Genomic DNA, 9,649 nt, shown 5'->3' on the forward strand with positions numbered 1-9,649 from the left:
CTGGGCTGTTCCCAAAGGGCAGCCACAGGGGCACCACATGGGGCTGGAAAAGGCACCCGTGGGAAATAAACTCAGCAGAAAGCAGCAATATGAGAATGAGCCGCTGCCAGGGAGTTTGGAGCAATTCTCAGAACAAACAGAAAACACGCTGAAAGTTGATGCTTAAAAAAAAAAAATTAAAAAGCTGGGTTTGCTAAGGGCCAGCCTGCTAGACATCAGCTTTGGAACAATGACTTTGGGTTGCAAGATTGATGTTCCCAGGGATGAGTGAGCAGCCCTAACCTCACGGGAGTGCAGATGCAAGCCTGGGCTGGCAGAGCAGTGGGTGCCTGCTTTGTGTAAGAGCAATCACCATGGCAGGGACACACATTCAGAGTGGGGCTGGAAGAACATCAGCTCACACTGGCTGTGACTTCACACCGCTCCAGCTGCACGTGGATGTCTTTAGGCTTATTTCCAATGTGGTCTCGTGTAATAAACACCCAGACATCTCCAGCATCATTCCTCACAGCTGCACCATGCAGGGGACCAGGGCTGGTCACAAGTCACCTGCTGGATCCTCACACCCAATTTGCCTTTTTCACCAGAACATAATATGGATGATTCGTAGTCATCCTGTGAGTAGCCACTACACTGACATCTTTTCTCCTTCTCAGTATTTTCTAACTGATCAGGCTCCTGCTAAAGAGCAGTTTTTCATTATTAGTCACTGCTGAGTTTCACCCTTTTGTTCTGGTCTCAGCATTCCTGGTACGATGTTCTAGCTCTTTTCCATGCTGAAGCTGTTTCCTAACTGCTGTCCGAGCATATTTTAACCAGCACCAGGGGAATTAAGGAAAACAGTAGCTAAGGTTGAGCCCTAAGGAGCACCCCTCACTTCCAGCCATGCCAGGACCCCATTTTGCTGTAGCTGGTTGTCTCCCAGTGGAGCAATTCCTGTCTTCTCTAACTAGGAGCTGTTTTCCCTCATGGAGTGCTGCCCAGCTGGTGAAGGGGCACAGTGAGCTGTGCCAGTGGAGCTGAGCTGGGAGCTGCATCTACTGAAGCTGGACAGGCACAAAAGCTCTGGATGCTCATTCTCATTTAGGGAATTATCCCTCTCCTGTCAGCTTTTACTGACTCCTAATGGGCTGAAACCAGCTCACAGCAGCCCTGGAGTCACTGCCTGTCAGGAAAACCTCTGAGGGTTTGCAAATCATCAGAGGCACAAGCATGTGCATGCATCAGTGGGGAGAGGCATGGCCTGCCTGTGATGCCCTAAGTTTTAGCTGTCATGTTTTCCAGATTCTGTACTGCATTAATTTATAACTCTGAACTGCATATAAAGTGTTGGCGAGTTCTGCCCACAGCTCAGGCACACAAAACAATCCTTTTCCAGCCCAGAACCAAGGACACCGCTGCAGCTTCAGCCCAAAAAGTGCAAACAACAGGGAATTGAGGAGAGCAGACTGGGAGGATGGGACTGCATCACCTGGAGCTGGAATTGGACAATGAACCCCAAGATGGAAATGGACCAAAACTTATAAAAGGGTGAAAACTCATGACCTGGGGTCCATCATGGCTGTAACCACAGCCGGGCTCTTGTACTGGCCAAGGTGTATCCTTTGAAGGCCTTTTAATAAATCCCTACTTTATTCCTTTAACTCTGCCCAGGCTCTGTTCCAGGGAGCCTCTCAAGGTGCACCCAGGTGCAGTTCCCACATGGTCAAAGGTGGCCAAACACACATTTCCTGCTGCTCAGCAAATCCACTTCACCTGAAGGCATCCTAAACCAACTGCATACCCAAATCCTGGGGGTTCTTCTGTGAGCTCTACCCCAGTTTGATGGGCAAAGATTTTAATCACAGCTTTAATTAAATCCAGACAGCTTTCTTTCTTGTTTACCTACATATGGATCCCTGTGTCAACCCACAGAAGGCACAACACTTCATCCCATCAGCTGGTCAACTCACTGAGAGGGCCAGTCTTGTATTCTCATAGTAAGGACATGCCCTGAGAATGAATCCTCTGCCTTGGCGGATGGGAAAGACATGACATGGAGCCAAGGAAACATCTGAATACACATTCCAGATAGCCAGGCCCCATCAGCCCTCAAAATAATGCAGGAATACAGCTGCTGTTCCTGTAGCTGAGACAGAAGGTACAGCTTCAAAGAGACTTCTTTGGATTTACTTCAGAATTTAGGCTGCACTTTGTTCAGTCGTTGGAAGATATAGCCAGATGCTGCCAAAGTTACATTTTTATCGAGATCAGTTTTCTCCTCCCAGCTTCCCATCTGGTTTCAAAGTGTCACAAAACACAAATGGAGTTCAGGTGCAGTTAGACCAAATCCACCCAGCCACTGAGCACGTTGATTGGGCTATGTCAGACTGGTGACCAACCCTGAGGGATTTTGTTGGAACCCTGGTTACTGAGAATTTCAGACTTTCTGTGCTGACAGGCACTGACCCCCAAGAGAACACTACATTCGACCTGAGACCATAGAGAAAGCTTCCAAAATTGAATGATAGAACTAAAATGGTAAGTGTGGAATTTAAATAAAAGTGTGTAACATCACAGTGAAAAACTTAGAGTTTAAAGTTTTAGAACATAATAATATAGCTAAAACAAGATAAAAGTTTTAAAACAAAGACCAGTCCTCCTTCTTCACAAGTTGAAGTGATATTGTGTAATTAAATTAAAAAGTCCACATTACAAACCACAAGTAGTCAGTTATTAAGTAAAAATAACTTAAGTGCCATTTCTCAATTAGACAATTTATGATTTTGCATCTGTTGATGGTGAAGTGACCCACGTGCCTTAGCCAGCTCCCTTCCTTTTCCATGGCCATGATGAGGCACAGCAACTGCTGCCCACATCTGCCTGGAGGGATGGGAATGGCTGCAGCACACAAAGACCTCTTGGGCTTGGAACCCTGGCAGTGTTCCAGAGCTCTGGGCTACTGCTGCAGTCAAAAATCAATTAATTCCCCTGGGCAAAACCCTCCTGGGCTAGGAGAGGTGAATCCAGGGAACTCATCTCCAGCCCTCAAAACACTAAAAGGAGAGGCCTCTTGTTTGGACCATGGACAGCCTGCCCTGCAGCCAACACTTGAATCCCCTTCTCCTTAAAAACCACACTGGCTGGGCAGAACCAGGACCCCCTGCCATTGCCCATCCTGCAGCACTGGGACATTGGTCTCTGCTGGCCAGCCCTCTCCCCCCTGAGAAAGCTTCTTCCTTTGTTACAGGCTCAGTCAGGGCTGACACACGTCCCTGTGGGATTTTTGAAAGGGGAAGATGTGTGAGGAGGGAATGTTTTCCTGTCACTGGGGTTTCACTGAGCTCCCCAGCTGTTGGAGCTTTGGATGCTGAGAATTTGAGACTTTCTGTGCTGACAGACTCTGACCCCCAGGAGAGCACTGTATTTGATCTGGGGCTGCGGAGAAGACTTCCAAAATTGAATGACAGCACTGGGTGTGTGGTCGGTTAGAAATGTGTAATATCACAGGGTGGAAAACTTAAGAGTTTGGGATTTTAGACTATAGCAATATATATGGGGCAAGATGGAGGGTTTAGGGTGGAGGCTGGTTGTTCTTCTTTACCTTCTTCCTTCTCCTCCATGGGTTTGGGTGGGTTTGTGTAATTGCACAGAAAAGTTCACAGTGCGGACTTTGAGTGATTAGTTATTTTGTTAATAGCAAAAATAATTTAGGTGTCCTTTCTTAATTGGATAGTTTAGCCTTTAAAGACCTTGTAGAGAAAGACAGTTGGCCATTTTGTGCCTTGTCAATGAAAGTCTGCAGAACTCATTGCTGAGAGACTGTAACATTGATAAGAAATAATAAATGCCTGTGTCTGAATGTGAAATGCCATCTCAAGTGCCTTCAATGCCGACCTTGACAGAGGAAAAAGGAATCCCAAAACCAGCATCCAACCCCTTGAGGTGGCAGTGGCAAGGCAAAGGCACTGCTTTCAGTGGTGTCTGCAGAGCCACCAGCCCACACAGGGGCCATCAGCTGCCACAGCTGTTATGCTTGACAGGCTATTAAAGCACCCCAAAGTCACCTGAGACTGGGACTACCTCAAATATCACCCCTCTCCAAAAAACATTGACAGCAACAGAACCTCTTAGTGCTCTCTGTTCTACACTGGTGCCTTCTTGGTACCTCATCTGATATCACTGCTGGGTTACAAAAGATAAAATGAAGTGAGAAAAGGTTGCAGGAGCCAAACAAACAGTGTGTCTGCCTGGCACTGCAGCTGGGGGCCAGGAAAATCCTTAAATTCAGGCCAGGCTGGTGAACAGCCCCAAATGCTGCCACTCATACCGAGGCCACAGCTCTGAACTTCTAGGATCTTTATCTGTCAGTGGCAGGCAAGAAAAACTGGTGAGAGGGCAAAAAATCAGAGAAGAGGCACCTCTTCAGCACCTGCATAGCTGAGGGGAAAGATTCTGGATATGATCCCCAGAGCCCACATGGCACCAGCAAGAGCAGGGGCTGTTAATTGATGACAGGATTGCCACAGGAAATCTCAATCCATCCTTCAGCATCGAGCACGGGCTGCAAACTCGGTAGTGAAGTCCTTCCCCCCTGTGCTTGCCAAAACAAAGCCTCCTGCAAGTGAGTAAGAGATAAAGGTCACAGCAAAACCAGCAAGTTTCACAAAAAACAGACAATTCTAAAAGAAAAAGAGGAAAGAGTTTTGTTCATTTCAGTGAATCTGAGTCAACTTTTCATCTATGTTTTTTGTGAAACTCCTCTGACTTTCGGTGACCTTTCTCAGAGAGCTGCAGAGCGCTGCCAGCCTCTGATATTGGAAGTTAAATGCATTATTGCACATCACAACAAAAGGAAATGGGCCAGGCTCTGGGAGATGGAGCTGAACACTGCTCAGGTCAGAGGTCTCAACAACCAAATCCATAAGGATGCAAACTCTCTGCACCAAATCAAACTTACCAATAGGAGCATAGGGCACCTACCCACAAGGCAAAAAGGCAAACACAAACACAGACATTTCTATTTCTAAGGGTCTCATAAGGGTTTGACCTGACCAAAATATAAGAAAACATTGCAGGAAAGCCTTAGCAAACTGAGGAGTCCAGCCCTAGATATGCTACAGTGATTTGGCTAATTTGCTTCTTACGGCTTTTCCCCCCCTCCTCTTTAAAGGAGGCAGCAGAGGACTATGAACTCGGTGGCAGGAGGAAAGCAGCATAGAAAAACATAATTTCCTTTCTAGAAGAGTCAAAGAGACCCTTCAGTACAAGAGGATACTCCCGGTATTCCCTGGTTTGTTTCTCATCTGTCAGGGTGGGATCAGAAGCCAGGTTTTAATGCTGACATTAGCTCATCTCCAAGCCACAGTTTTATGGGAAATTGCTCAGGGTCTTCACAAAGTAGAACATCCACCTTTCTAAAAAAAGGCTTTAATTGTATTCCTGTTTTCATATTAAATCTCTTCTCAGATTGAGTCTCGATTCTGGGTGACTTCAACCACCAGTTTCTATTTCTCACCTCCAGCTGCACAAATTCCTTCTGTTTATGCCTCTCACGGACTGTTTTGTTTCCTTGCATGCTATTTTGGAGCAGAGCTGCAATCCCCTTCTCATCTAGGGCACCCTTTTTCCTATCATCCTCCCACTACCACTCAGACACCCTGCACATCTACTGCCATTGCCAAAATAACATCCTGTCCCTCTGGCTACTGTTCAGCAGAGGCAAGGAGCTTCCATCGCTCATTCATGGGGTGAGGCCTTGCTGGAGGCTCCTCTTGCTGCTTTAGCTGGCTTTGCCAACTTGCTGCTGGAAACTCAGGGGGGTGAAGATGCAGTTAAGAGCACAAGAGACAGACAAACTACAAGCTGAAGTGTGATGGGACCAGCTCCTGTTCTTAGGTACCTTCTCCTCTAATCAGCGTCTTGCTTCATCAACTTATCCATATCACATTTTCATATCAAAGTGATTATGGCACATTTTTCATGATCACCCTGCTAGGTCAAGAGAGGCCCCTCCTGGGCCTGTGTGATTCATGGTCCTGCTCTGCAGATGCACCAAACCCAGCTCCTGTGGGTCTATCTCCAGTACAACAGGGCACAGCATTTCTGGGAGAGATACCTCAGGGTTTGGGCCAGCAGCAGTGTGGTAGCTCCAAACTGGAGCCAGGCTCTGACACAGCTGTGCCTGACCTACAAATTCAGAGAAACCAGGGTTCCTGCCAGGTTTACTGCCCACTGTTTGCTCTGCCATGTCCTAGCAGAAAAGGCACAGCATGTCCCAATGGCAGCATCATGCCTGGCCCCTGCCACTGCTGTGCCACGGCTGGTTTGGCAGGCTGGGACACCAGTGTCTGCCTTTTAGTCACCTAATGCACACAGAAAGGCCACCAGCAGAGCAAACACCTTCAAAGCTCCCATTCTGTGGCACGTCAACACCAGGACTCTTTGAATCTGTCAAAATTCCAGCTTTGCAGCAACTTGGCAATGAAGAGGTGGGAATTTGGCAGGTAGGGAATGAGACTGGCTACCATCGGACCCTGGGGAGCTCCGTCCCACACTGGAGGGTGGCTGGAGTCCCCAGCAGCTCAGTGCAAGGGCTGTACCTGGCAGGGTGTCCCTGGGGCTGCAGCAACACCCGGAGGCCACACACCCACACCTGCTGTGGGCACAGGACCCCTCAGGTGAGGCTGGGAGAAGCTGAGGCTCTCAGAGTCTCCCCAGGGTATTCACACACATCATCTGAGCAAGGCTCACACCTGCCTGTGAAAGTGCACTCGCTGGTGATTCAGAAAATCAAAAGCACAGGAGGGCCACATGAGCAATGTTACATGTAACCACAAACCACATCAGAGCCAGCCAACCAGCTCATCTGCTGGGACAAGTGCAGCTCTGAGCTTGCCTGAGGCATGCTCAGAGGAATTAAAGCATTTTTAGACACTGAAAGAACTCTCTGAAGAGCAAGAGTGAATCCACCAGACTGGCCAAGAAATGGCTACAATGGTTGGTTCATGGGGGATTTCAGCTGTTCTCCTTTAGACTTTTACAGGATGAAGAGTAAGTTTCCAAGCTTGCCAATAGAAAGGTGTCAGGGCTGCCTTCAGATGGGAGCCATCCAGACTTGCTCAGCATGACATTTCAGACATGCCAGAGGCACTCAGTGCAGGCTGTTGAAGGGTTTGGCTCATTTCCCTGGCATGGTTTGGGTTTGCACACTCGTGGCTGGCTCTAACCCTGCATCTTCACCATGCTATAAAACAAGCCTTGGCAGGGCTGGGGGTTACCCCAGGCTCAGTGGGCAGTGACACAGCTGGGGACACAGCTGGTGAGTGCAAATCTCCCAGCTCCAGCTCCTGACCTCACCTTAAACCCTGGGGAAGGATTTTCCCTTGTCATCAACATCTCCAAACAGAGGAGACCAAACACCTCACCCACATGTGGCAGAGCAAGGCTGGGCTTACAGCAGGTCACTGTGGTCTTGGGTGGCCTCAAGTCCTCTCCCAATATCTCCAAGGAGAATGCCAGCTCAGCACTGATGAGCAGACCACAAGAACAAATCCCACCTGGTTACAATGTGCAGCCTGAAGGATTTTGGGGCTTGCAGGGGACCAACAGGCCAGAGGCAGCTGCCAAAATAACAAATACAATAAAACGTGTGTGTGGGGGGGGGGTGCTGAGATGGGACCCCCAATCCAAAATGGGAAATTAATCATGAATTTGAAACCAAGCAGAAGCCACAGCTGCAAACATTGATCAAGGATTGCACCCCAGACCCTGATGCTGTCAAACCTGTGCCCAGTCCCCATGGTACCAGCTTGCTCCTTCAGGAGGTACTGAAAAACCTCCTCAGCTGGGAGCCAGGAAATACAGCTCTGAGCACTCACAGAACAAACTTCTTTGTCCTCCTTGTGCTCTTGGCTGCCCCTGTTTCCTCTCTGGGTTCTCTCTGCTCCTTCACAAGCTGGAAGTGCAGCCAGGAAAGGCACGGGAAGCAAAACAGAGGCTAAGGTGCTGGGCAAAGAGGTTTCTGCAAGAAGAAAGCTCAAAAGGATAGAGGGAAATGGGAAAAGGGAGATGGCACCTAGCAAAAGGATTGCAGGCTTCTGAACTCCTCTGGCATTATGTGACACTGCTCAGCAAGAAACAAATCACAGCTTGCTCAGCACTGGGGCACCCCCTGATTCCAGTGGTGGAAGAGGCATCCTGTCCCAGAGCATCCACAAAAGCAAAGTATTTTTCTGCCTCTGCTGCCCTGGGGAGGCCTCTCCTGCTCACACAGTTATTCTGCACCCAGCTGTAATCTATTCCTGCCACTTAGGAGACTGCAGCAAAAGATGCCATTTTCCTGGTGCTTAGTTTTGGATACAGAAGGTGCTCCAGCACTCCCAGAAAGCACAAGCAGTGTTAACAATACTATCTGCTTGGCTTGGGAGTAAATCCAGGGCTTAGAGATTTAAAAGCCTGACTATTATACAGCCAAATACATCAACCTGTAGAGCTTTAAAGTTATAAAAAATCCTTCTGTGTTATTAAAAAAACATCTCTGTGTGACCAGCCTGCCTGGGGATACACATACCCATGCTGTGGGCACAGGATGCAAAGTTCCAGTTTGGCCCAGCTGAACCTCAGCCCTGCCTCCACAGGCTTCGTGCTCTGTTCCTAGCTGTGTCAGAAAGGCAAGTGCTCAAAATTTATTTCCTGGGAAAGAAATATAGTCCTTTCCCCTTACACTTTGCCACACCAGCTGGCAAATGTATTTTCTGGATCCAAAGCTAGGTGCAGCAGTGATGGGCACACAGGAGCTAGCAGTGGATTATTTGGTTTCCTCAAAGGGGTACATCAGAGGCTGTCCAAAACCCCGATTTAAACAATTCATTTGGAAGCTATCTGTCCAAACTTTTGAGAGAATGCCTTGCTAACTGGAATTAAAGAAAAAAACAAAAAGAGAGGATCCTCAGGAGACACACAGCCTGCTCCATGCTTCACAAACGCTGGCCCTGACAAACCCCATTGAGCAATATCCTAATAGGGCACAGACCTCTGTGGGCAGGATCTTCCTGAAAGCCCCTCAAGAACAGCCAGACAAACGTTCTTTTTGGTAAGGGCAGGAGATGGGGTCAGCTTTGTCCAGGAACCCCTTTCCTCATCTGCAGCCCTGCTACGGCTCCGGTGCCCCCTGCAATTCCCCAGCTCCCCCGGGCTCTTCCTCCAGCTGCGGCCCACTGCCTCTGCTGCTTCTCCCCGGGCTCTGCGAGCTCGCCAGGGCCAGGAACACCGAACACCAGAGATCCCACGCTCAGAGGCTGCTGGTCCCCCCTCGCTGCTCTCTACAGCAGAGTGCTCCAGCCGGGACTGCTGGAGGGATGGAACAGGGGCACGGGAGCATCGGGAACAGGGCATGGGAGCATAATGGGAGCATTGGGAACAGGGGCATGGGAGCATAATGGGAGCATCGGGAACGGGGCATGGGAGCATAATGGGAGCATCGGGAACAGGGCATGGGAGCATAATGGGAGCATCGGGAACAGGGCATGGGAGCATAATGGGAGCATCGGGAACAGGGGCATGGGAGCATCGGGAACGGGGCATGGGAGCATAATGGGAGCATCGGGAACAGGGGCATGGGAGCATAATGGGAGCATCGGGAACAGGGCATGGGAGCATCGGGAACAGG

Source organism: Anomalospiza imberbis, chromosome 9 (assembly GCF_031753505.1).
Source record: "Anomalospiza imberbis isolate Cuckoo-Finch-1a 21T00152 chromosome 9, ASM3175350v1, whole genome shotgun sequence".
Taxonomy (NCBI): Eukaryota; Metazoa; Chordata; class Aves; order Passeriformes; family Viduidae; genus Anomalospiza; species Anomalospiza imberbis.